The following is a 26171-nucleotide window of genomic DNA, read 5'->3' on the forward strand; positions in this document are numbered from 1 at the left end:
CCTGTCTGAACAGCCACTAGGGTGGTTTTATTCCCTCCTTCTTGAATATTCTCTTTCATGCTCTGCCCCAAGCTTGTTCTCCTTTGGTTTCTGGGGCCATTCTCATTTCCTCCCCTCCATTCCCCCACCAGATCCCTGTGGATTTACCGTTTCCTTCAGCTGCACCTTGCTCCTCATGAGAAGGAAGATCAAAAAAAAAAAAAAAAAACACCCTAAAAAAACAGAACAAACCCCATCCCACATGGACTCAGTTTAAAGGATGCCTTTAAAGAAGTAAAAGGATGTTCCAGAATCAGCAAGTACTTGGTAAATTCAGGCAACATTTGTCAGATCCTTGTGCCTCTGTTAACTGACGACATATTGAAGGGGAGAATTTTAATAGGGTACAGCTCCAGCAAAAGACAGCATAACGATATTAGCTGAAGGCAATGTGATCTTAGAAAAGGGCAGCTAGCGCTTGTACACAGGACAGCCAGGGAACAAAACTAATAAAAAAAATACTCAAGGTGGATCCCGCACTGGGTACATGACAAGAAATAGAGGGTGTACACAGAGGAGAAAGCTAGGCTTGTCTGTCTGCAGAGAAGGTGCAATAGGGAGTCTCAAAGAAAGATAGACCATGACAGCTAATGGTTGGCAGAACCAAATGCTGGCTGTTAAAAGCAGGATCCCTTAGCTTGCATATGTCTGGCCAAAGTGAGGGTGCAGAGTACAGAACAATAAACAGAGTCTGAGACAGAGCAGGATGCTGAGTTGTTTGTGGAGGTCATCGTTGATCACAGGATCAGAAACAGATGGATGCTCCAAATGTGGATTTGGAGTATGGGTCATTTGTATACATTAGCTGGCATATAGCACGAAACAGGTACCCATGTCCCTGCTGTGAGAGTAACCAGACTGACAGACACATTCCAATGTTGGCAGTCAAGAAAACAGGCTGAGTTTGACTACTTAGCCATAGTGCAGTAAAGCTTGTCTCAAGGCTACAACACTCCAGAAAATGCCATCTGGGGGAAAAAAAAAAACAAACAAACAAAAAATCAAAAGATGCATTAAGTCAGCAAATCCAGCCCTCCTAAATGTGATGGTTTCAAAAGGTTTCTGTGCGCATACATGGCAGAGCAGGGGATGTATGACACTGCTCTGATCAGAGATGTATAGGCAGGTCAAACTACACAGCTTCTGGGAAGAGTCATGGAGCAGACACTGAAACCAGCAGAGCCAAGAGGTGCAGGGACAATGTTGGGCTCATTCCTTCCTCTAAATCATTTGCACCATGCAGTGGAGTTTGCTGCAGATACCTCCCTGAGCCAGTACTGATCAAGCTGGGAATGGTATTGGAAATGGGATATAGTCACTAACAAGCTTGACTACACTGGCTGTGCTGTTGTATAGCTTTGTGATCCATGGTTTTGATACCACATCATGCAGCCTTGTCTGGGTGCCCCAGGTCATGCAATGCAGATACACCAGGGAAGTCTAGAGAGCATTGCAAAGGCCAGAGACTGCAGTGGATACTGGTTCCTGTTTTGTGTGTTGTCTCAGTTATGTCCTAAGCCAGATTTACACTCAGCTCATGGAGTTTGTCTTGTAGCATCCAATCCTGCCATGCACTCAAGCCAGCCAAACACAAGAGCAACAGATTGCCATTACAAACAAGGAGCTCATGACAAAGTCTTACTGCAAGTCAGCCTCCTGGCATAGCAGAGAAATGATCTGAGCACTGTGGCACATTTTCACAGAGTTCTTTCAAAACACTTAAACATGCAGGACTATAATCCATCACTTCACACAGGCCTTAGCACAGGCTAGAGGCTCTGTGGCAGAACATATCTGGGATATGGGTAGAGTCAGACAAGCTCTAACCTGCTCCCACAGCAAGACCTAGTGCCCCTTCATGAGCAGATTGACTGAGACTCATGTTCAGATTATGAAAAAATGCTAAATAAACCCACTGAGTAACAAGCAAGTGGGAAATCTGGATGAAAGCATGAGGTATACTAGGTGTAGGATAGAGCCTGCAATGAAGAAACCGGTGAAGGTACCCAGAGACTCCTTCGTCCCTGCAAATCTGGTTCACTCACACCTAGCTGTGGATCTCCAACACCCCACACGTGTCCCAGGTCTAACACAGCAGAGGGCAAGGGAGTCCCACTACCCCAGGGACAGGGTGGTCTGGGAGAGTCATATGACTGCAAGGATTTCACCCCTCCACCCCAGGCTGAGCCTTCTCAAGGTCTGCTGAATTCAGAGCAACACTGAGCCTCAGCTTGGAGATCTGCAGCCTACCACTCACACCTACAAAGTCACAAAAAAGGTGGTTTTTTTTTTTCTTTCAATTCTATAAACAGGAAGACACAAAAAAAACCACAGAAAATTTGTTTTAGGCTAATAGTAAAGTGAAAGTTTATATTGTCTATCTAGACTTTAAAAACAAAAACTCTGGTTGACGTGAAACATGTAATTTGACCCAAAATCTTTTGCTTTGCTTTTAGTTTCTTGTTTAGTTTCTTGGATACATTAAGGAAATGTGCCAATTTTGAAATCAAACAATAGTTTGAAATCTGGATTTTGTTACAACCTCCTGTAATCTGCTTGGGTTTTTTTTGTTTTGTTTTGTTTTTTAGGTGACCATGTAAGCAGGCAGATTATGAACAAAAGCACATAGTCCAGTGCATGTATGCTTCACTTTGTGTAGTGAGAGGGCCAGAGCTGGGAGAGGAAGATCCACGCCGCAGTGCAAGGTGGGGATTTCTGTCTTTGGATGCCTCCCCCAGTCAAAAACATAGCTCAGGGTGGAGGCTGCTCCATCCTTAGCCCAACAGGGAAAAGAAACAACTTTCCAGTTAAGCCATCTCAGAAAGCATAGTGTCTACTCAATCAGATGTCTGTCTTTAACAACAGAGTGGGTTCCTGTATTTTAAGACCTGCCAGGGCCTCGGTAGAAACAACCATTTTTCTTTGTACCAGTGTCCTTCAGTTGTAAAACAACTGCTTTTAACCTCATTTATGAACAATAATATCAATTGCACTGTGTTTTCCCTTGCTTCCCCAGTTTATCCAAATAGGAATCAGATTATTGCCTCATAAAAAAGTGCAATACTACTGTTAACCTTTAACTGATGCATTAAAAATTAGGTATGGGACAGATATGGAAAGTAACCACTCTGCATAGGGCACTGAGTACTTTATAAACCTAAATAACTCTGTTATACCATTCAAGAGTCTTTATTTTTGGCACACAAAGCCAATATCAAATCAGCAGAAAACAAAATATATAAGGAGAACCATTTAAACCACAGAGATGCTTCATGCTGCCATCCAGAAAAAGACAAAGAAACCAACCTGCCCCGCAACTCTTATTTCTCCTTTTGACTGAGCTGTGCATCTGCCCCACTGAGATGCTTTGTCTTCCTTGACATGGCACCCCAGCCACCATGATTGAAAACAGCTGAGTTAAAGATGTAAAGAGAAGTTTTGAAAACAAGCGCCACTCAAAATGCAAAGCACAAGTGCAGGCTACACTTATACTCATGCCTCAACTGCATATAGGACATTCAAAAGACCCCTGGATATCATCTAGACATCTTCAAAACCAGGTTCTGCATCCTGCAGTTTCCTGTAGGGCAACATACTGTTTCCAGGCAAGAACATCAGAAAGGTAGCTTTTCACTATCTGTTCCCTTTTAAACTTCACTCACACCTGCTTAGCTTGACTAAAACCATGTTTCTAGACTGAGGTTCAGCACAGCAAGAAAACAAGTAGGATACATCTTTTCACACCTGTCTGTGTGTTCCCCAGGGATGGCAGTGGAAATTTCAGTTGACACTTGACATGATTGTTTCTTGCTAGCAGCTCTGAGGCTCCCAGAGAGCACAGACCTCACCTCGCCACCACCAACAATAATTGCATCCCTAGCACAGCCCATGCCAATGACAGTGCACAAAAGCAAAAATCAATGATTTTCTTTTCCTTCTTCACTAGGTTGTTCTCAGTCCAGTCCCTCTGAACCCCATGGACCTCTCTCCAAAGACAAACTGCTTTTTGGTTTTCATCATGATAAAAAAGACTTTGTTGGGCAGCAGAAGACAGCAGAACAAGAGGAGAGCAGGCTGCTTTTTCACCTGCTTTGGGAGAGACTAAATTGATGTGAAACACAAGTGTTGTTCGTAAGGGTGTGGACTGAATTAAGTTCTTTGCAGATACACATCAAGCTGGTTTCACTTGGAAGAAAAGCAGTGAGGACAATTTAAAAGCGTCACAACATTGTGATGTTTTCTAGATAAAAAATCTGTGGTTATTTTATTCTGCTCTTTCAGAGGTTTCCATACCATTGAGCTTAATTGTCTACTTTAAAATTTCGGCCAGGTTCAAAGGGACCCCAAGTCTCAAGGTAGATTTTCAGGGCGGACACCAGGCTTGTCTTGTCCTTCAAGCATATCATTAAGAAGCAAGTGTCTTTGTATCCTGCCATGCTGCTGTGGAGGCCATTTTTGGATTATAACTCTGTTAGCAAACCAGACTTCCTGATGGGCAGAAGAAGGGTTTGCAGAAGCCACTTGGAAACCAGGGGACTGCATGGCTCATTTATGAAAGCACTCACATGTCTGGGGTCAAGGCAGGTGACAGTAATAAACAATGATAAATGAACATCAGTCTGTGTTTACAACAAATTTCTCATGTTGGCCATGTGCTGGATGTACTGCCAACAGGGTTGCATTTAGTTCCTGTTGTCAGAATTGCTCTATTTTGCACAAAAATTAAATATTCCTTTGGCCAAACAGGAAGAGAGGGACATATTTGGGTAGAAAACAGGCAAGTGTCCCAATCTGGACCACTGAAGGTGCTCTAGACTTCTAGTTTCATGAAAATCATTTTCTGTCTTTTGCTCTTCTCCTACTAAAAAGTGATTGCCTATTCTCAGCTGAGCTGTGATTCCTACTAGGCACTCAGAGATCTAGCATTTAGCAGCAAATCCAATTTTAATACAGCTGGGAGACCTGTACTGGACAGTCACAACAGACCTGATCCAGAAGGCAGAGACAAGCCTATTTTTCAGGCCTGATTCACAGCAAATGACACCTCATTTGCACTGAGCAGTCTTGCTCTTTTCACTAGCCTTACTCACAAAGCAAAGGGTGGCAGATCCAAGGTTATGCACACCATAATTAGCAGAGCAAAGCAGAGTCCCTCTGCGGTAGAGTTGCTTGACATTAATGGCATTTCTTGAGGGAGAAGTCTGGGGATAGGCACATGGGACGTTAATTGCATGAGTGCATTTGTCAGATACTGGGGACACAGGCAATGTTTGAAAATGTTCCCTTCTGCTGATGTTCGTAGGAAGTAGAAACAAATCAGCTCTGATAGCAAGATTCAGCTGGACAGAGATGTAAATAGGAAAATACTCCCACAGGTTAAAAGCTTGATTTTAGCTCTTGCTACTTGGTCTGGAGCAGCCTGGAATCCACTAGGTCTTTATGGTTTTCATTTGCTAGAGGAGGCTTCCTGGTCAAGCCTGTGAGAAGGTGTCCCTACTTCATCTTCCATCCTGCATTTTCCTTTCAGCCCCTTCCAGCACCCCAGATACCAACCATATCTGCTCATCACTGTTCCATCATTATTGTCCATTATTATTATTAAGAAATAGCTGTATGATTGTAATGTGTACAACTGACTGTAGCTCCAGCTGACAGGGRTTTATTGTGCTTGGGTATCTGTTTAAGAACACTTAAAAAAGGCTTACAACCTACCATTCATCCATTTTCTTGCATACCTTTGAAGAGTGGATAATTTGAGACTTCTCTAATTATCCTAACAAAACAAAAATTCCTTCTCTTCTTACCTTTTAGCAGATTGCTCATGTATTTTGCAAGCCTCCTGGCTGTTTCCTATGCTTACTGATAATGACTCAACAAGAAAACTTTAGCATGTTACAATAGAGTACCTTGGTCAGTGGGTTTTTTAGACTGTGTCTGAGGCATGGCTATTGGGGACAGAAGATTTCATTTGTTGTGTCTGAGATCATTGCCCAAAATATTTCCTACTCTTCTCAATTTTCCCAGACATTACATGATCCCAGAGGGCATTTCACATTCCCTCCAACTTAACTGCAGTAGAGTCTGAAACTTGCATTGCTTCTTCCAATGCCTAATAAAGTCTCATGGGAACAACAGCTTTTTGTGTGTGGTTACTTTCTATATCTGAAGGATACTCCTGAACTTTAGCCTGACTTTTGCTTTTGGCTCATCTCCTAGGTCTTTGATCCAAGAAACCCTCTCAGCATGTTCCACTCTGTCAGCTGGGGAATTCAGCACTGCAGTATCTTACTTTGCAGATTATTTTTAGGGATGATCAAACCAAGAGAGATAAAATAAGAAACAAACTGAATCTTTGCTAGAGCTGACTGCAAAATGTTATGACTTACTAGCACTTGGTCTCATGGCCAGGATGGAATTCCTAGTCCAATAAAGAGGAAAAGGTATCCCTGACAGATCTAATTCAGAGCAGAGCATTGAACTTGGTTGCCTGCAGCCCATGCTATCAAATTAGACCCTCTCACTGGTATCTTGCTTCCTGGGAGGCAGCTATCTCCTGTTTACCATCTAGAGAAGTCCCATGTCAGAGGCAGCCCAAGACCAGTTGAGGGGAAGCACCACAGCAAGCTGACAGGGGGTGGAGCCCTGCAGCATGACAACTCAGTATCTGAGGGGGAACTGCAGAGCAGTGGCCAGGTAGTGTGCGTGTCAATGCACAAAGGTCTGAGCTGGTCTGATACAAGATACAGTCCCATACTCCAGTCCAAAAAAGCACTTCAAGGAAGGCATGCTTAACTGAGATCACATTCTTGGTCAGCATTGTTGGGTTCAGTCACAATTACTCAACAATGTAGTCCTTTCCCATCAGGAGAGACAATACCCTCCACCAGACCAACAAGCTTTCACAAGGAAAAGCCTTCCTTCATTATCTTGCTGTCCATAAGCTTTCCTGGACAGAGAGAGCACACCTTCATGTAGAAGCAGTTCACCAGACCAAGGATGCATCAACAGACCAGCTGTGTTGCTCATCAGCACCCAAGGAGCTGCACAGTCAGTTTTGGGACAAAAAGGACAGTTCCCAATGGGTCAACATAGTGATCGTCATGCCAAAATACCCAGATCAAATTCAAATTTCAATTCAAAGCCAAGGAAACCTCATCATTAGCTGTGGAGGACATCCTAAACAACGATGGCCAGCAAGACTGGTGACACTGCATAATTTCACTTAACCCACCTAATCATTAAATGATTATTGGATCTTTAATAAACTCAGTACAGCTGTCTAGTCACAGTCTTCATCATCCAGCACTTTAGCAGGAAAAAAAAAGAATAGCAGAAAAAGGTGAGACACAATTCTCTGTATTTTACGCTAAGACTTAAGAAAACTGTTTTGGGGGAAATACCAGAGCATAGCACAGTAGAAATGAGAAGGACAAGATCTTATTTTTTTCACTGGGTTAAGGAAACAGACTTTGCTCTTAACTGGTCAGTATTGCTTGGGGAAAGAAAAAAATACCAGTGAGAGAAGAAGCAGCTAGTCTAAACTAGTCCCTTAGCAGTATTTATTTTTAAGATGGGAATTTTCCCCCTTTTTTTTTAAAGTTGAGTATTGCCAGCAGTATTTTAGTTTATGCTGTGCCTGCTGACCTACCACATTTAGCCTTCTTACACTAATTAAACTTTAATTAAGTTTATTAGGTGTTCATCTAACATCAAAAGTAAATCAAAGGCTTTGTAAAGAGTCCGCTAAGGTCTTAGCATGACTGGGCAGTTTTGGTTTACATAATTTTGTTTATAAGTTTATATAAAATGTATAAATAAAAGTGCATCTCTTTTCTACACTACACATCATAGCCATACTTAAAGCAAAAGCAAGCACTTTATGTACAGTTTTATTTAGAACTGGCATTACAAGGAGTGATGCTTTTTTGTTTGCTCTTTCTCTTGGTGTAACAGAGGGCTCAAGACTTGTGATTTAAGATGTTCTGGTGAGCCTAGGCCCATCAGGTTCATCAGGTCTTTCCTCCTAGGCTATCAATTATGCTTTGTTGCATTTCTATATCTTCAAAAGAGCTAGTGAAAAGGCTCCTCTTTGATTCCACCCTTTCAGTGAAGTCTCTGTTTTGTGCGTGGCTGTATTTTTTCCAATCATCAGCCTTACGTTTTGCTCAAACAACTCAAGCCAAAGTTCCCTGACAAATCAAAGTACGTCATTTTCTCTGCTCCTCTTGTCTCTGCCTGATGCCATCCAAAATGACTTCTCTGGTGTCTAAAGAAATATGCTGCAACCACAATTTTCTGAATGGAAGGAAGAAGTATCAAAAGTTTCACAGGAGACCTGAGACAAATATATGATGCCTACCTCTCACAAGCCACTGCTGAATTAATCAGTAGCCTGAAAGATCCCAGTAAAAAAGATCCTGGTGCCATTTTTCAGTTAGTAGCACTGCTTTTCCTTAATTTCTGTCAGATCAGCTGGGATAGTGGAAGCAAGCTGCATGTACACATCTCAAGGGTCAGCAGTCTATTGACTGGTATCCATAATTGTCCTTTTACATGGTTCACCTCATTCTCACCTTCAGTGAAAATCAGTCAGCCTTTTACCATGGGAAGCCACTGATCTTAGAGCTATTGCTCTAAAACCGTTTGGACAAAACTCCCATAGAAAGCCCTGCAGACCACCACATGGAGGACACACAGACTGAGCCCCACAGCACAATCCATCTTCAAGCCTTGTCCCAACATGCACAGCATCCTCAGATCACTGGCCTGGAGCATGGCACAGAGCACTGGCACAGCATTTGCCTCCAGAAGGTTTTCAACCCAATGTCCTTCTGAAAGTCCTCTGCCTTACAAGACTTGCTAGCTGAGTCATGCAAGGGCATTGGTGCTGCATGTGTGCCCTAGCAACCTGAAGGCCCCAATAAGTTTGTGCCAGCCTTGGGTCTGTTCACCCCTCTGAGTTATAGGCACATTTCCAGGCAGTCACTCCCCCTCTGGGTGGCCTCTTCCCTTTCCCAGCTGTCTTAAAAGACCCCTGCTGTGAGACACCCCACCCCGCCTTTATCTGAAGCCTTTATCTCAGACGCAGCCAGAATAACTGCACAGTCAATGAGATCACCAGGTAGCAGTTTACATAACCCAGTTTATTCAGGTTATTTTGCTAACAGCCATATCCTTACTTACTCTTTGTTCTTTAAATATTATGCCTGCTCCCTGGTTGACTGTTTGTTGTTAATGCTAAATTGATGATTGTTTCATTAGTCTGTTCAGGTTGTTGATGCCCTGTTTGGGCGTGGCGCCCCATGGAGAAGTCTCATGGTCAGCGTGAGCACTCCACAAAAGACCCTGGCAGTGGCTGCCAGCTCACGCTTGTTTGGAGGTTGTGCCTTTCTCTATGCGACTATGGAAGAGGCAGCCATAGATCCTAATAACAAACCGAAAAGCAAAGAGAAGGGCAGGATCAGGCAAAACTCTGTCCCATCACCCTCCCATCAAAGCAAATCACTTGTCCCATAAAAGTGCACTGGACCAGGAGATATGCAGGAACTTCCCCACCACAAAAACACTACACAAATATGACAAAAATAATATTTTGGATGTAAAGAAATAGCTTTTAGACTAAGATGCATTTTCATTTTAAGCAAAGTTTTCCAGACATGCTGTGATAAGCATAGCATAAGAAATTAAACAGATAATTTTCTGCACTAAAATGCAGGGAAAAATACTCTCTTTTTTTTTTAAACAAGCACCAACTTAAAAAAAAAAGGATGGTTTGGAAAAGAATATTTTGGCAACAAACTTTTCAGCTTAGTTCTTGGCAGCCTCCAAAAATTTAGTTTTGAAAATTAAAGATTTGTTCAAAGCTTTGAATTTTTTTTTCTTTTTTATATGGGAGAAAGCATGCATTGGTACTGTGAGTGAGGAGGGTCTGACCTAAAAACACCAGTGCATTTCAATGTAAAAAACCAAACAAATAAACCATACCTGAGACTAAGCCCAAACTCCCAGAAGAAGCACACATAGCTGCATTCGGTTCATTTCCTCCTTAATGACAGATACTTTCGGGTAGCATTGGAGGACACCTGAATAGGTGCTAAAGACCCACAAAGACAATGTTTCTTGAATTATTACAAATCCTACATTTCTAGACCTATTCAGTACGTGTGTGTTGGCGGGGATTCCACCTACCAAGACCATCCCCATGGTGACTGCAAAGCTTCTGTGTGACCAAGGGATCTTCTTGCAAAACAAGACATCCTACATTTTCAGTGACAGGGTTTGGGCTACAAGCAAAGCTGCCTAGGTTGAAAACACCAACCCAGCCAACATTAGCATGCTGATCAGCATAGCACACCACACTACCAAGTTTAACATCTTCTGTTGTGTCTTAAAGAGACAGCTTTGCAATCCTGGTGATAAACAGATGGCTTTTGCCTCCTCTGCTTCTTCCCTGTGCTCTGTCCCTTCTTATCACAGAAATGAACAGGTTGTCAAGCTCCCAACTTGGCTACAAGCTCCCCTTTATGTTGTCATGTAGCAGTACACCCCAACCCAAAACTCAGGCATCTTATTCATTGGTTTCCTCTCCCCTGAAAGGCCACTTGCTTCCCAGCAGTTACTTCTCCTCCTCCATCCCCTTTCCTACTCCACACCACTAGCCCTAGTGCATGCTTTTCTTGAAATACTCCACAACTCCCTGGAAGAGTGTTTCCTTTGCAACAGAGATGAATGAGTCAGGGCCTCTTTTGCTGCTTACAGCTGGATTATTTGACAGAGAGAAACTCCAACTTTAAAGTAAAAATACTACTTTGTAAACAAAGCTGAGATGAGACTAATGACAAACAGGGACAGGGAAGTAGTTGTTCCGAACAATAATCACCTCTTTATTTTATTTTTCAGTATATCAAAAGAAGAATGTTCAGTGCACAAACATGCTTTCCTAATAAGACATTCTGTACATCAGTTAAGCCAAACAATGGAAACTCTCTGCACAGGAATGAAATGGGTATATTTGCCCCCTCTAGCACAAGTAAAGGTCTGAGAAACCAGATGCCCTCTGCACACATCTTGGAGTCAATCCTACTGGTATTCTTTGGTCTGCAATACATAGAACAGTATAATGATCTCTTTGGGCCTTTAAAAGCAAATCCAAAAAGTTATGGTCTGTCCTGAGACTTGTACTCTGTCAGAGTATTAGATAAATTAACTCCCAGAATCGGGAAGGGCTCTTCAAATGGCCTGCTGCTAAACCTCAGATGTCATCACATGGAAATGGCCAGCTCAGAAGCATCAGCTCACCACAAGCATCACCGCGGGATAGGACCAATGTCGCAGAGGTCTGTTTTTAGCCCTGGATGAGCTCCAGACAGGAGTGACAAACAAGCAGCGCAAATCAGAGGTGTACCAAGTTTATTCAGCAAGTGAGGTAGATCTACCCTGGCATACCTTCTTCCTGGTGGATCTATTGCATTGGGAGTGTCTCTTTCACAGGTCATTATGGAGTGGGAGGAGAAGGGCCTACAGATACTGGAAAATTCCATATTCCAGTTTAGCAGCCCCTGAAGACATCAGCTGGAGGATTGATTCACAGAAAACAATCCATTCCCCCACTCAGATAAGGACGGTTGGCATGGAAGCAGGGTATATTTGCCCTTGAGTCTCAAACAGATGTGAGATACTGCCTTGCCACTGCTCTCTACCCAGGGCAGTCTCTCTGTGCTTGGGTCTGCACCTCTGCCCCACCAGTCTCCCCTTCTGTTCAACAGCTCGTGGAGGAGGCAGAGTCAGCCTCCTATCAGTCTGTACCTCTTCTTGCATCCCAAGGTAAGCACTCCTCCTTCCTTGTTCTGTTCATACTGACATTGATTCTGGGTCTTTTGTGGAATATATGCTATAAATATATACACTGGTTTTCAAAATAGCCTCACAGAGTTGCACTATAAACAGTGCTGCTCCCTGATGTTTCCTGCATCTATTTTAGTAGCTCTGCATAACCTGTAGTAAACCCCATTTTCTGAGATCTTTTCTCCCAACCTCCCCTTTTTCTCAGTGTATGAAAACCGGAAAGGCTTTGGTTCCAAACTAATTCTGCTTGATGGCATGGGAAAAAGCAGAAGAGGTAACTAGAGAAACAGAACATTTGGAAAATGTGTATTGAACTTTTCACAACAAACCCATTAGTTTGTGCAGCCCATCTCTATGGCAACCAAACAGCACAAAAACAAGACATTAACACCTAAATTTATTAGCGTGCAAGTGCTTAGCTATTACCATTCCAAGGGTATATTCTCCCCCCCCAACCTTGTTTGAGTTCATAATCAAGACAACTTGATTCTAGTTCAAAAGCCAACACAAACACAGGCACACAATTTACAGACAGCAGATCCAAAGCTTTCATATTTTTAATCACAGTTTGAAAAAAAAAAAAACAAAAATGCTGTGTGCTGGGAGTTACTCACTTTCCATTTTATTTTGCAGCATTGTCAAAGATTTGCAAGTCATGGGGGGAGGGGGCGAGGAAGGGATGCTATCTTTTCTACCCTAAAAGGGCTACAAAGATCTTCATTAGATGGAGGAATTAGGAACATACACCACTTCTCCCAAAGAATTTCAAAGCACCTTACCTGTATTTTATATGGCCATTATAAACACCCCCCTGAGCAAAGTGGAACACAGTCTCTACTTTGCAACAAGACTTCAGATCATATCACAGGCACTGGGGTAAGCTTGTCACTGTTTGGATATGCTCACTCCAGGAGTAAGAATAGGCTGGATTAAGATGTGGGGAGGCAGGAACTGCATGTAGCATCATGGTCTTTGGCAGCCAAGCTAATGACTCCAGGCATTTTTGGAAATCAAGTGTGCCTGAGGGGCCCAAGTGAATTCCAGTGGCCTCAAAAGCAAAGATCTGACTGGGACAGCTTGTAGGATACAAAAAGGTGTTAGGTCTCTATCTTGGGCAAAGTTTTCCAAACTAAGTGAAGCAGGAAAACAAAGGATGTGTCTCAGCCCAAGACAGGAACGTTTGAAGTTGGGTCGCCATTCATAGGATTAACAACACCCTCCATGTTTAAAAGTTCACTGAACTTCTCTTTTTCATCTCTTGCTTCAGGTGACCTTTAATAGGAATAAGGAGCTGGCTCTCTTGGGACAGATATTCTTAAAATGTCTAGTCCTGGTCACTGTCAGAGGCAGGAAATTGGACTGGACAGACCGGCAACCTGACCCTCTCCAGTAATCTCCATGTTGTCCAGCCACGTGTGCAACAGGCTTCATTGATGAAACAAAATTGGTCTCCCAACAACAGTAATACAGACAAATAAAATAAGGGAAGGCCTTCAGTGGCATGTGGTAGTGAGGCTTGCCTCAGGATCAAACAGACTTAATAAATAAGTGGTCACCATATTTGGAATCAGATCAAAGTAAATATATGGTTAGCAATAAGACTCAAACACAAATGGATCTAGTAGATTGTAAGGACTACAGTTAATGGATCAGGCTTGTCAGTGCTTCCATAACTTTCCATGTATGTTAATAATGATTGATAATATTAAATCCTCTATTACTGCAGAGGGGACACTAGAGAGATCACATCTGAATGCCACCAGAACCATTCTGATACCAGCAGGTTAGACAGCAAGCAACAATTGCCCCAAAGTAGCGCATCAAAAGAGGGTTGTATTAGATTACCATGTCTCTAAGGAACTGTTTCATATACCAGATTCACCAGATCTGGAAGTCCTCTTCCAGATTGCTTGGAATTTTGATGCATTTATCAAGCCTTATTTCCCAGTGAAATGCACCTTGTCTTGGGAGACAAAGTAGGGCTTATTCAGATATAATCATTAGGCATTCTGTGTCTTTGCACAATGACAGCAAAGCAAATTCAGGCTAAGGGTAACAAACCACTGGGATAAGATGCCTGGGAAGAACATGGAGTCCCCAGAAAGACCCATCAGGAATTACTTAATTAGAACTGGTTCTGCCCAGGGGCAGCAAAAGGGACTAGAGACCTGCCCAGGACACCTGTGGCAGTCACTGCGTCAATGACTGTTGAGCGTTGTGCGTGCATGCCTCATGCAGCATTGCAATAGCAGGTGAAAAGCCTCATGATAAATGAGATTTGCCCCTTCCTCCTGTCACAGGGAGGATTTGCCTCATTATGTAGTGGATATAAAATGCCAGTTCTGTCTGTTCAAAGCCGGAGCAGACAGATCTTGGTTTTCAGCTCTCTGGGGGTAGATGCTAACATGAGAAGGAACTACCTTCCCTTCAGAAGACTATGTACAGGCCCCATAACCCAACACTGCTTCTCAGCACTGACAGCAAATGGATTATTGGGGATAGATAAAAAAGGAGTCAAGCCAACCTTCACCTCCAGCTTCCCTCAGGTGAAGTCTGTAGGGCATTTCTGAACCTGCAAGGAAATGAAGAGCTAGATTTAGCCCATCATTGTACAGAAGGTCTAACGGCTAATCACCTGTCATCTAATTTCAGGCATGTGATCAGAAAATGTTTAACGTAAGGGTTGCTGTATATTAACTGCACTCCCATTAGCAGTGGAATAATCTATTACTAATATCCCTCCATCCTCAGGCAGCGGCTCCTCCTGAAGGGATGCTGCCAAGATTTAAGCTGACCAGGGCCATGATTTCTAGGCCCTTGAGGCAAGTTGCAAGAAAGCAAATTAGCAGGTTGAAACCCTGACAATTTGCATCTGAAATAAGGTCACTGAGGATTCTGCAAATCCCTAACTACCTGGCTTGCTATCAACTGAAAAACATTTCAAGAACATTAGCATCCATGCCAGAAATATCTAGGCTTGTCCCTGCAGCAAAGCAGAGCAAGAGAAGGAGATCAAGGATAAAATGTCAATGTCTGAATTGGCGGAGTGATGGTTGTAGCTAAGCTGTTGGGATCTTGCTTGTTGGGGTATCTCCATTGCTAGGAGAGGATGTGCCTCAAAAGCAGAACAAGGGCAAACGAACCCTTGGAAATCACTGCTTTGCAAGTCCCTATAGACCTCCAAGGCAGTTCAGAAAGGGCCCAGAGGAAGAGCTGTAAAGTGTTTTTCCTGCTGCCTAAAGGAAAAGGAGGCCAATCACACTCATCCTATACCACTCTAGCAGGTTTCTTGATCTATTTAGGAAGGCCAGAGCTAATGCTCTTTGTCACCAGAACACCCCATTGCAGCATCAACTGAAGTCCACTGACAATAGGTCTAAGCAGACAGCAGCAGAGCTTGGTTGAAATAAATCTTCAGCATATCCAGTCCCCTACGGAAGATTCGATTTCACCAAAACAGCATGCTTGGCAACATCACATCCAGTTCACCAATGTTATTCCTCCACAGGAAAAGCTTCTCCCATCTCTAGTGTCTTGTTTCAGTCTTTTCAGAGGGAAAGACTTCTGTTTTTCTGAGTGAAACAACTGCTTTATAATAAACTTCAATGATTGTAATAAAATTCAGAACCCCAAAATCTCAATCTAAATCTAACCCAAGAACATTGTATTTGCATGTTCACCAAAGCTTCAGATTGACCTGGAATAAGATATTTCAGGACCTTCTTTCGTGGCTCTCACAAATCACTTTTTGGATTTGTTTTCTAAATTGAATACCCTTGAAACCTCTATGCTGTATCTAGGTGCATTTCCCCACAGAGTCCCCCAGGGTTGGCACATCACTCGAGCGAGGTGGTCCCTCTGCTCCTAGTCCACAGATGAGTTCTGACTGCTCATGTCAAGCACAGCAGCATTTCTGACTCCTAAAATTCATGTCACCAAACCAGTGTCTTGAGGGGGGGGAGATACACTGAAATGCATGTGGATCCTGATTATTAGCTTCTGGTTATTAATATCCTCACTTCACATATGCATGCACATAGATGTAGATTGTGTAATAGCTCTGAAAAATCATCCAGGCCCTCTGGAGACAGTGCCATCTTGAATTTATTAACCATGTTATGAATAAATGACTGAACAAAAGCCAATTTTTGACTGACTGTGTGGAGAAGGCAGAGAAGAGAGGCACATGTAACAGCAAGGAGGAGGAGCACAACTCCACAGATGACACTGGATTCCTGGGTGTGCCCTGTGACATTAGTTAATCTTGGTGGAGCTATGTCGGAACAAGAGGTGCCCAAGTACAGACCTGGAGGCTGCCATTACCGGAGCATGTTTATTTTAGTTCTGCTTGCATGCACGCGTGTACCCAAGCGGGAGGGGATGTAAATGGGCCCAGCCATTCCTGCCTACTCCTCCATCCTCGGGCATGTGCCAAAACTGTTCGGCTCACACTAGTGCGAGGTCACATTTCTTGGCAGAAAGCACAGCTCTCTCTCCCTTCTCCCCTCCCCCATGATCCTGGTAAAATATGAAAACAGCCTGCCACCTGCCATTTGCCTGGCCTTTTTCTCTCTGTCTGCCAAAAATTAGCAACATGCTCCAAAATATAATTGGAAACACTGCACTGCACTGCAGGGGTCCCAGTTCTGTTGCATAGAAGAGGCTTGAAAAAAAGCCAATTTAATTTCTAGATTCCCTGGGCTGCATATAGCTGCTAAGTGGGGAGGCAAAAAAGTCACTTTTATCAGGCCAGTTCCTATTAGTAGATTCAGATCTTTTAACAAGCCATGCTGTAGGAATCAGCAAGCTGTCATTACAAGCAGATTTAGGGCATTGTTTCTTGGAATTAGAATTGTGTGGGAGGTCAAAAGCTAGAGGCCATCATGCCCAAATTTCAGAGCTGAGAGTCTAGATGCATACAGCAGAGCTGGGAGCGACAGAGGATTCATAAAGGTTGACATTAACCTAGAGAAGCAAATTTCCCTGTTCTCCCTCACCAGATTCCATACAAGTCCCTGGAGGACCCTTGCAGGAGGCAGCCGAAGATGAGTTCTGGATTCTGTTTGGGCTTCACTGCTATAGCAGCAGCCATGGCTTCAACTCCCATTCAAGCTCCTTTAGGGAAACAGCTTTGAGAAGTAGTGTGTGACTTAGGGAGGATTTCCATGCGTCCTGTGCTCAGGGCAAATCAGACTGCTTGTGGAACATACCTACCACTGAGGTTCCTGGGCCCAACCACCACAGGCCAACCCTGCAAAGCTAGCAAAAAACTCCCTTCTGTAGAAAGGAGATAGAAAAGGAGATCAAGAAAAAATAGGGCATTTCATTCACGCCACTCTTCGGCAGAGAGCTTGTCCAGCAAATTTCTGAAGCTGACAAGTAACATTTCACCCTGAAGACCTTGTTTACATTGTCAGAGTGGATTTGCCAAGCTAATGAAAGTGCTCTGCCAGATGGGCTTACTCTGTTCATCCCTCAAATCACTTGGGGTCTGCTCCTTTGTTACAGGGTGTCTGTAGCCACCATGCGACAGATTTGTGTTCATAATCAGGTCCTCTTGGGGATACCAGCACACACAGACATAGGGAACTCAGCCACTCTCCCAGCAACAGAGAACTCCACTGAAGAGTTTCAACCCTCAGCAAGGGACAACACTTGAGAATATACAGCTAGGACTTTTTTCTTTCCTTCTTAAACAATGAGCATGTCACCTACCACCAGAAGTTACGATATTCCAACAGTTTTTGTCCAGAATCTGTAAGCAATCAGTATTCCACTTTTTGCAGGACTAATTGACATAACACTTTTAAACAAATTACCAGGCAATCATCTTCAGTCTCAGAGGGCATTAGCAGCCACTTTGCAAACTATGTGCTACTAAAATAAGTATTCACTACCATCCATCCCAAGCAGTAATAATACCTCCTACTTGTCAAATACTCCAGTCAAACAAATGAAAAACAGAGCAAAACCACCTTTTCTTCTTTCTGTAGTCCAGACTCCTGCAAAGACTTGGTTAAAGTTTGCACCATTTTTCAAAGGCCAGAAAACAAGCTGCCTGGGGCCTAAAGGACAATCCTGCTCAAACAGTTCATGAGCTGAAGATACAAGAAGGCTGTCCTTGTTGCCAGTCATCCTTCAAGGAACTGGGGCCTTACCTACTTCTCATTACCCCTTGAGTTCTGCTTCCTCCTTGCCCTTATATCAAAGAGGTACAGCACACTAGTTTATGGTGTTATAGTCCAAAAAGGAACAACCTTGCTCATGCTAGAGAGAGGGTGCACACACCTGCATCACAGCACAACTACATAATTCCCTCATACAGAGCAGGTCTGAAGAGGCACAGTGACAGAAAGAGCAAGGTTTCACACCCCTGAGGTCTGGGGGACCTTCACTGAACACCAGGAGAAAGAGGTGCCCAAATCTGATCCCCCAAAACCTGTAAACCAAGTGACAGGCCACCCAACCACCATGAGATGGTCAAGGCATAAAGTGTGCCTCTCTCTGGCAGATGGCCATTATCTCCAAGAAGGGCAAGAAGGACCTGTACCTGCTTGGGATTTTCAGCCCTTCCTGGAGGTAATGACTGAGCTGGAACAACACTCTCCATTCTTCCCTGTAGTCCATTAGTTTTCATATTCAGAGATCTGGGTTCAAATCCCCCACCTCTATTTGTATTAAAAAAAAAAAAGAGAGAGAGAAACAAACTACCCTCCCATGTCTCCAGGTGTTTTCATCAGCATCTTACCAGACATTTTGGAATACAGTCTGGCACTTTGCTGAAACAGTTCTACTTTTCAGGGCATATCACATAGCAAGGTACTCTGCAGAGAGTGCCAGATCCAAAGCACTCCAGGAATGTCTGGATTGGAAACTGTCTCTAGCATCCAAGGGAGCAACATAACCCCTGGCCTGAAAGGTGGAGCTCTGTTTCATCCAATGCTCTGTTGAGACCCTACATGGGAGGCATGCTTTGAAAACTCTTCTCTGGCCAGGTACCTCAGAAAAGATACACAGGGACACCCAGTTCAGAAGTTCTGGAGGAACTCAAGTATAGCTAAGAGCCTCCTTGTACAGCATGCTCTGGATACAGGTATGTATGTACACCTCTGGGAGCAGGAGTGCAGGTATGTAAGAAACTGAGATGGAGGCAGGCACTGTGAGATTCAGATATCCCTGGAACTGGGCTGGGAGACCATGTTTACATCTTGGACTTGGACACCTAAATCCTTTCGTGGATCTAATGTGTAGAACTGTGGGCTGTGTCCATTTCTGTCTCAGAAGGGAAGAGCAAGAGGGAGTACTGACAAGACCTCAGATTCTTTCTCATCAGGTTGCTTACTAAATAGACGCTAATAGATCAGGGCGTTCAAAAAAACTAGTGAGTCTAACTACCTTGAAATTCCTCAGTATTAGAATATTTTTTCTAAAGCAACCACACTATGAAATCATAGGAAGATGACCCCATGTTTCCAAAAAAAAAAAAAGTCATCTTAATATCCACAGCTGCTTCACATTTGCAATAAGCTGTTTAAAACAAAATAAACCAATACATTTGCTCCAAGAAATATGCATTAGGCACTGGCAGCTTGCTTCCCTCATTCCTCCATCCCCAAATGCTTAAGCTGAAAGGAGGGGAAAACCTTGAAGTAATAAATGCGTGAAAAAGCCCTGAGAACAATAGCTGCTCTCCAGTTGACTCCAAAGCTGTTATTAAATTTGAGGTTCCTGTGCTAGCAGAGCACAGCTTGAGCAGACTATTCTGTATTCACCACCATCACCAGGCTCTGATAATGCAAGCGAGTCAGATTTCCACCTACAAATTCCTGGAAGTTCATAGCCTAAAGACCAATGTGCCAATTTCTCAGTTTGAGCAGGCTCAGCTGGATAACATTATGGAAATCTCCCTTGCTAGAGCAAAATATCAGCAGACTAACCCTCAGATCAGAATGGGCAGGCTCTTACTTGGAGTAGAACGTCACCATTATGCTTTTAATTGAACTTCTCTTGTTTCTCAGTGGTCTTCAGAACAAGGTGAAGTCAATATGAAGCAGCTAGAGTATGACATACAAACCCTGCCCATATCCTCAACTCTAGATGAGGAAAGTGGTTGCATAGCAAAAACAAGCATTCAGAAGCTGGCAAATGGACTCACTAGCCCATTACAAACATCTGGCTGTATCAGGGCCTGATGTTCACAAATTCTGAACTTATTCCACACTGTCACAGCAGCACACAACTCTGAACACCAATCCATAGCTGTTTCACTGAACATCTAACCCAGAGAAGAAGCCATCTCATTCTGCATGGGCTAAGAAAGGGTTCAGCATTTCACTGGCATCACAGGAAGTGACAGATTCCTTCAGAGATCTATGAGCAAACAGAACATGGTAGGAAAACATAAGCAGAGACCAATAAGTGCACCACGGTGCCAGGCAGAGCATTAAAACAGGTAACTGTGACCTGTTTGCAGTGTTAAAGTCTCCAGGAAGAAGGAACAAAGGACTAAGAAGGAAATGCAAGAGAAACAGAGACCACTTACTAGCAGCAGCTCATCTCTATAAATATGTCTGCACAGTTTATATTGTTTGTTTTCAAGAAACCAAACCACCTATCACTTCAGCCAGGGCTGTCATGACCATTCACTATTCCAGAAGTTTTGCCTGAAGGGACATAAACCCATGCCACTGAACTGCAGTCCCTACAAACTGCACAAGAGCATCTCTAGGAGAGCAGGAGAGGACGTGGCCTTCTGAGTGTATTTGTCTTGCACAGTGAGGACAAAGATTGCTGGCTTCTTCTCCAGAGAAAATGTCTTCTATTCCAGATGGAGGGACTAATAAACAATCCCTGACAAAAGTGTTGTGTTTCTGGAACAACTGGAAACCACATGCCAGGGACACAGAAGGGCCTATAGTCGTGCTGCTGGGCTACACAGAGCTCTGACATGCTCCCTGCCTACAAAGGAGCTTTGGCTGCAGCAACGTTTATGTTTCACTGCTTTTTTTTTCAGGATGTGCTGGTTGTTGGTGGATGAGGATGGGAAAACCAGTTGATAAGCCATGGAGCAAGCCACACTGGAGGCTGAAGAACTGGGATGGAAAGGAGGAGCTGGAACTGAGAACAGATGCTGCAGAGACCAGACCACAGGGCTCTTGAATTAGCAGCACAGTCCCTGGATGCATCAAACGGGGTAGAAGAAGTTCAGTGCAGCTGTTTGCAACCAGCTCACAGCTCCCGTTCATCCTGACACTGGAAAGAAGAATTAAAGGGGTTTGCCCTGCACTGGGAATGGCTCTGAGAGTTCCATTTTACAGGGGCTCACTTTGGAAAGTGAAGCCTCAGTTGACACTCATCACTGCAAGTATAGGCTGTTCCTTCTAGTCACCTGGACTTTCAGCTGGCCCATGAGAGAGGAGACCATGAAAAAATTTTCTAATTGAGTTTAGCAGCCGGAAAAGCCTATGCAGCACTATCTTCAAATCAACTCTTCATCAAGAGACCAGCCAGGATGAACAAATAGCCCAGTTCACTATCTAACAGAACCCAGAACCAGGCAAAAAACAGAAAGAGAGAGAGAGACGAAGTAGGAATAAAATGCCATGTTTAAAATCAGACTTCTGAGCATGAAGAACATGGACAGAAAAGCAAGTGAAGGAATGTTTCAATGACTGCAGATAGCTGGAGAAATACACTTCTCCCCCAGCATTTTGCATCTCTGGGCACCTGTGCATACTAGATACATTCCTTTCTACTGAAGACAAATGAAGAAGTTTCACTGGCATTCCCAGGAGATTTTAACTGAATTATGCACCAAATAGCTCTCAATTGCAATAGGATTTAGGTACCTGATTCCCACAAATGCCCAGAAACACCCAGCCTTAGAATAATGACAGCAAGATTAGCAGTAGGATCTCTCCATCACAGTGATATCTGCACCCAAAGATTTCCCTGAACACTTTGTGTATTCCAGCAAGCAGTACTCAGTTTAGGAGCCTTCCCTCAAATGTAATGCTGAACCCCAAGAGCCAGTCAAGGTAGGGCACGTACTGCATGTATCCTGGAAACTTCAGCAGTGTCAGTGATGCCATTCAGTTCCCACCAGTCTCAACGTCAGCAGTATCAGCTCAGGACCTCCTAGGACCAGTTTATCAGTTTTCTCAATAGCAGTATTAAAAAAATCTACAAACTCAGGAATGATGGAAATGAAGTTCTTGCTCATTCTTTTTTTTTCTTTTTTTTTCTTTTTTTTTTCTTTTTTTTTCCTCAACAGGAGGATTTCTTTGTCTAGCAATTGTAAATTCAGGTGCAAACTGGACCATCGATGTTGTGTTATTGCAAAATTCCAGCAGAGACATTAGGCCAGGCAAGTTTGCAAACACCTGTCTGTGGAAGTCTGCTATAGCAGAGCACAGGAGGTCTCCCAGAAAGTTTCAGATGAAGCAGATATGAGGGAGCATCCAGGTGTATCACTGACTACAGCAAAAGAGGTGCTAATGCAAGAACACAGGATACTTTCAGCTCTCTTGTTCTGTACTTTTAGTGTTGGGTTGAGAAGGGTGTTTGCCTTGGTTCAAGACACTGTCAAACCAAGAAATGCATGTTTGGTATCTGCAACTAATCTGCTACTTGTAATAGACAAGTGGAAGGATTTTAAATTAATAACAAGAATAAAACTATCCATCAACATTCTTGCACAATGACAAACAGAAGATCCCCCTCCTCCCATTTTGTGAGTTCTCTCAGAACAAGAGATGTTGCCAGCAGTTTGGAAACAGGCTGTTGACACTACTGCAGAGTAAGACATAGGGTATTATGAGTCAATTAAAAATTTATTAGGAGACCGCAAGTAAGCAGGAGATACAGATCCTCTGGATCCAGTTATTATCACCCTTCTTCCTGGGAAAAGTAAACTGAAACTTGTAGATCTTCAGCAGGGAGAGTAGGAACAAACAGTCCAAATGAGAGGACTCACTGCTGAAGAAAAACATCACTTTTGCTAACCATGCTTCATATCACATACTTGCACATAATACACTTGATTGTTAAGCATACATAGGAAAATAAGGCCAGCACAGAAAAACTAAACTCTTTGATTGCAATCTATGTTCAGTGTAAAGATATCAGGGAGAGATCTGACCTGTCTGAAACCATGGTATGGATAACAGAAATCAGCTGCCAGGACCAGGCTGTGTCCAGTTAAGAGTTCTGACAACCCAGATATGAAAATCTGTTGTACTGACAAAAAAATCTGACAAAATCTGAAGTGTTGGACCAAAAAAAATCCAAGGTGGCAAATGCAATATCTAAAGAGAGCTCCAGGAGAAAACCTGGGAGCTACAAGTAGTCTATGACAATGCAGACGGTAGGAACTGGAAGAGAGCAGAACGGAAGATGCATGGAGAAGTGCAATGTATTGCACTGTATTTTCAAAATAGCTTTCAACAAGATCCCTCAAAGGTTCTTAAAATATCAAAGAAAAGGTCCTCACAAAATGGAGGAGACAACATAAAACAAAGTGTGGAAAAAATAAGTGGTCTTTGCAATGGAGGAAGGTCATTGACCAAGTACTACCAGGATGCTGCTCTTCAACATGCACATGAAGGCATGAACAGCAAGGAGAAAAAGAGAGAAACCGTACAGGACAGTCACATCCAAAGACAACTGTGAAGGGTTACAAAAAGGTCATGTGATACACAGCCTGGGGAAAATTATGGCAGACAAAATCAGTATCAATAAATGCAAAGCAACACACACAAGGAAAAATTATCCAAACTATGCACCAACAGCGACAGGCTCTGCATTCACTACTGCTGCTCAGGAAAGATTTTGGAGCATGGATGTTCTTTGAAGACACCAGCCCAGTGCTCACTAGGGGTCAATAAAGCAAGCAGATTAAGGGCAGACGGGAGACTAAAACCCAGAGATGGTATGAACATAAAACATAAAGTCATATGTGATTTTATAACTCCAAGAGATGCCCACATTCAGACTTCTACATGCAGTCTCAGTCAAAGGGATATTCTAGAAAAAGAGCAGAGAAGGGCAGCCAGAGGTATGACCTACCTTCCATAAGGAGAAGGAACAGCCAGTTGTTATTACCTGCAGTCCAAGGCCTAAGCACCATACAGCAACATGATCAGGCAGTGGGTTAAACACTAAAAAAGGAAACATTTTTTTCTCTCAGCACACAGTTAAACAGCAGAACTCATTGCCACAGGATTTTGTGGGAGTTGAGAGTATAAGAGGTCTTAAAGAGATTTAGACCCACTTGAAAACAGTAGGTCTAACAATGGCTATTAAATGCAATGATCTGATGGAAAATTCCAGACCAGGACATACCCCAAAATGATGGAAGCTGAGAGGGTAATTCAGGGATGCAGTGGTCTTAGGTAGGTCCCTTCTCCTAGGACATAGGTCTTCAGATGCTGGCTTAAGCAGCCTTGATCTGACCGCACAGGATACTTTTGTATCAAACAGCCTGGTAGTCTTTGTAGCAACCAAGTCCAGCTCCTCAGTTTGTTCCCCCTTTTGAAACATTTCTGAATGTGCCTTTATTATAGAGCGAGACTGGAAGGATTCCTAAACAATGGAAAGCAAACTTCATCAGGACTGCACTTCCTATGGTATATTTATTAACAATGTGGAAAGGTAATGCCAGTCTCTCTACTGAAATCAGAAGCAGCAGGGACTGAATTTTGACCATTTAAACTAAAAAAAAAAAGTCAGAAAGGTTCTTCTGTGCCAGGTAGCACAGACAACAGCTGGAAGCTATGGCAGTCCTGTGCAGCCTCTACTGGACAGGGGAAGAGCTGTACTCAGCAAGCGTGGATGGCACTATTGATTGAGTTGTTTTTTTTTATTCAGAGTCCAGGCAAGCACACACTGGGCATACATGCCTCCCTCCTCTTGTTACCAGTGCTCCTGCTTCACACGCAACTGCTCTCACCACTCCCTCTCTCCAGCTGAGCTCTAAAATCAGAGATGGGGAGTATATTTGTACATTTTCCTTGCCAACTGCACAGCACCTACCTCAGCAAAGTCCTAAGCAGGATGGTCTTCAGCTTGCACTTACTCATATTTACAGAAGACACTATTCAGAAGACAGTCCCTAGAGCAGGTCAACACTTCTACTGATGGGGAAGACCAGGCAGAAAGGCTCAGAGCTGACTTCAGGTACCACTGGGAGCAGTTCCCCTTCACCTTGATGGTCAGGCAGGAACTGCAAGTGCCTTTACTCTGCCACCCTAACACCACCTTGAAGCCTCCCAGCTCACAACCAGAGGCAAAAATCCCAGGAGCTCTCCTCACAACAGAAGAAAAGCAGAGTAATCTCTTCCTCCAGCATCTCAAGAAAGTTCATTTCACGGGAAGCTCTGCCAGACTTTCTGCAATATTTTCTACAGCCAGGCCTGTCCCCTTTCTTCCCCCACCATGGAACATTTTGTTCGAAGACAGCTAATGACCCATTTACTTTTGTCTACAAAAGGATATAGGGTTATTTCTCCCATCCTCTTCCACCACTTGGCTGCCTCTGGTTTGCAGAGATTGTCAGGACTAATTACAGTGGCTTTTTCATGGAGGAAGTTTTTTCTCGTTGCATGTGTTTTCTGTTCTGAGCATAGCACAATTTCAACAGGTTTTTGATGCTGTTGTTGTTGTTCTTGACAAGAGCTGCTGTTATGAAACACATCCTCACGGACTTGCCAAGGCCCCAGCCAACTGAAAACCTTCTCCATTTGACGCAGGAGCAAATTGAGAAAATTGAGACCATTTGGTACTTGGGGCACTGGACATCTTATTCAATCTGCAAGGGAGCTCAGAAAAGCACTGGATTTCTCCTCCCTCCCCTTCCCTTTAAATACACTCATTTGTTCCTGCAGAAAGTCTTGTTTCTCTTCCAGTCTTCCCTAATTTTATCCATATGCAGTCCAAGATGGACATGGAAAAATACCTGCCTATTACTCTCAGCAGATGTTTGCCATCGGTACAGTCAATACATGAGCTGTGGGAACCTAAGGTGCCCCTTACACCCTTTTGCTAGGAGCAAAGCTACTCAGGTGGCAGGAAAACCAGAGCAGCCTGGGACCGAGTCTCAGAATCAACATAGGATAGATACCCAGAGCAGACCACAGAGCTGAGCTCTGCAGGGGAGCACCCACTCTTCCAGCACACTGGGGAATTTGAGGACTAGGGGAGGAGTCTGCAGATCCCCTACCAAGTGAAACCTTCTCCCCCACAAAGAGTGAGTGCCTCAGTCTTGGGGGAGGGGGGGTCATGTCAGGCTC

The 26171-nt window shown here is 43.5% G+C and overlaps 1 long non-coding RNA gene across 1 annotated transcript; it reads right to left on the reverse strand.

Annotated features, from left to right (window-relative positions):
- Nucleotides 1-222: 222 nt before the first annotated feature.
- LOC112973173 lies at nt 223-24307 on the reverse strand. Its single transcript, XR_003255910.1, has 3 exons — nt 24226-24307; nt 23950-24041; nt 223-1007 (listed from the first exon to the last, which is right to left on the reverse strand). It is a non-coding gene; the product is annotated as an uncharacterized LOC112973173 (long non-coding RNA).
- Nucleotides 24308-26171: the final 1864 nt, after the last annotated feature.

The sequence above is a fragment of the Apteryx rowi genome, unplaced genomic scaffold (genome assembly GCF_003343035.1).
Source record: "Apteryx rowi isolate R43461 unplaced genomic scaffold, aptRow1 scaffold_1155, whole genome shotgun sequence".
Taxonomy (NCBI): Eukaryota; Metazoa; Chordata; class Aves; order Apterygiformes; family Apterygidae; genus Apteryx; species Apteryx rowi.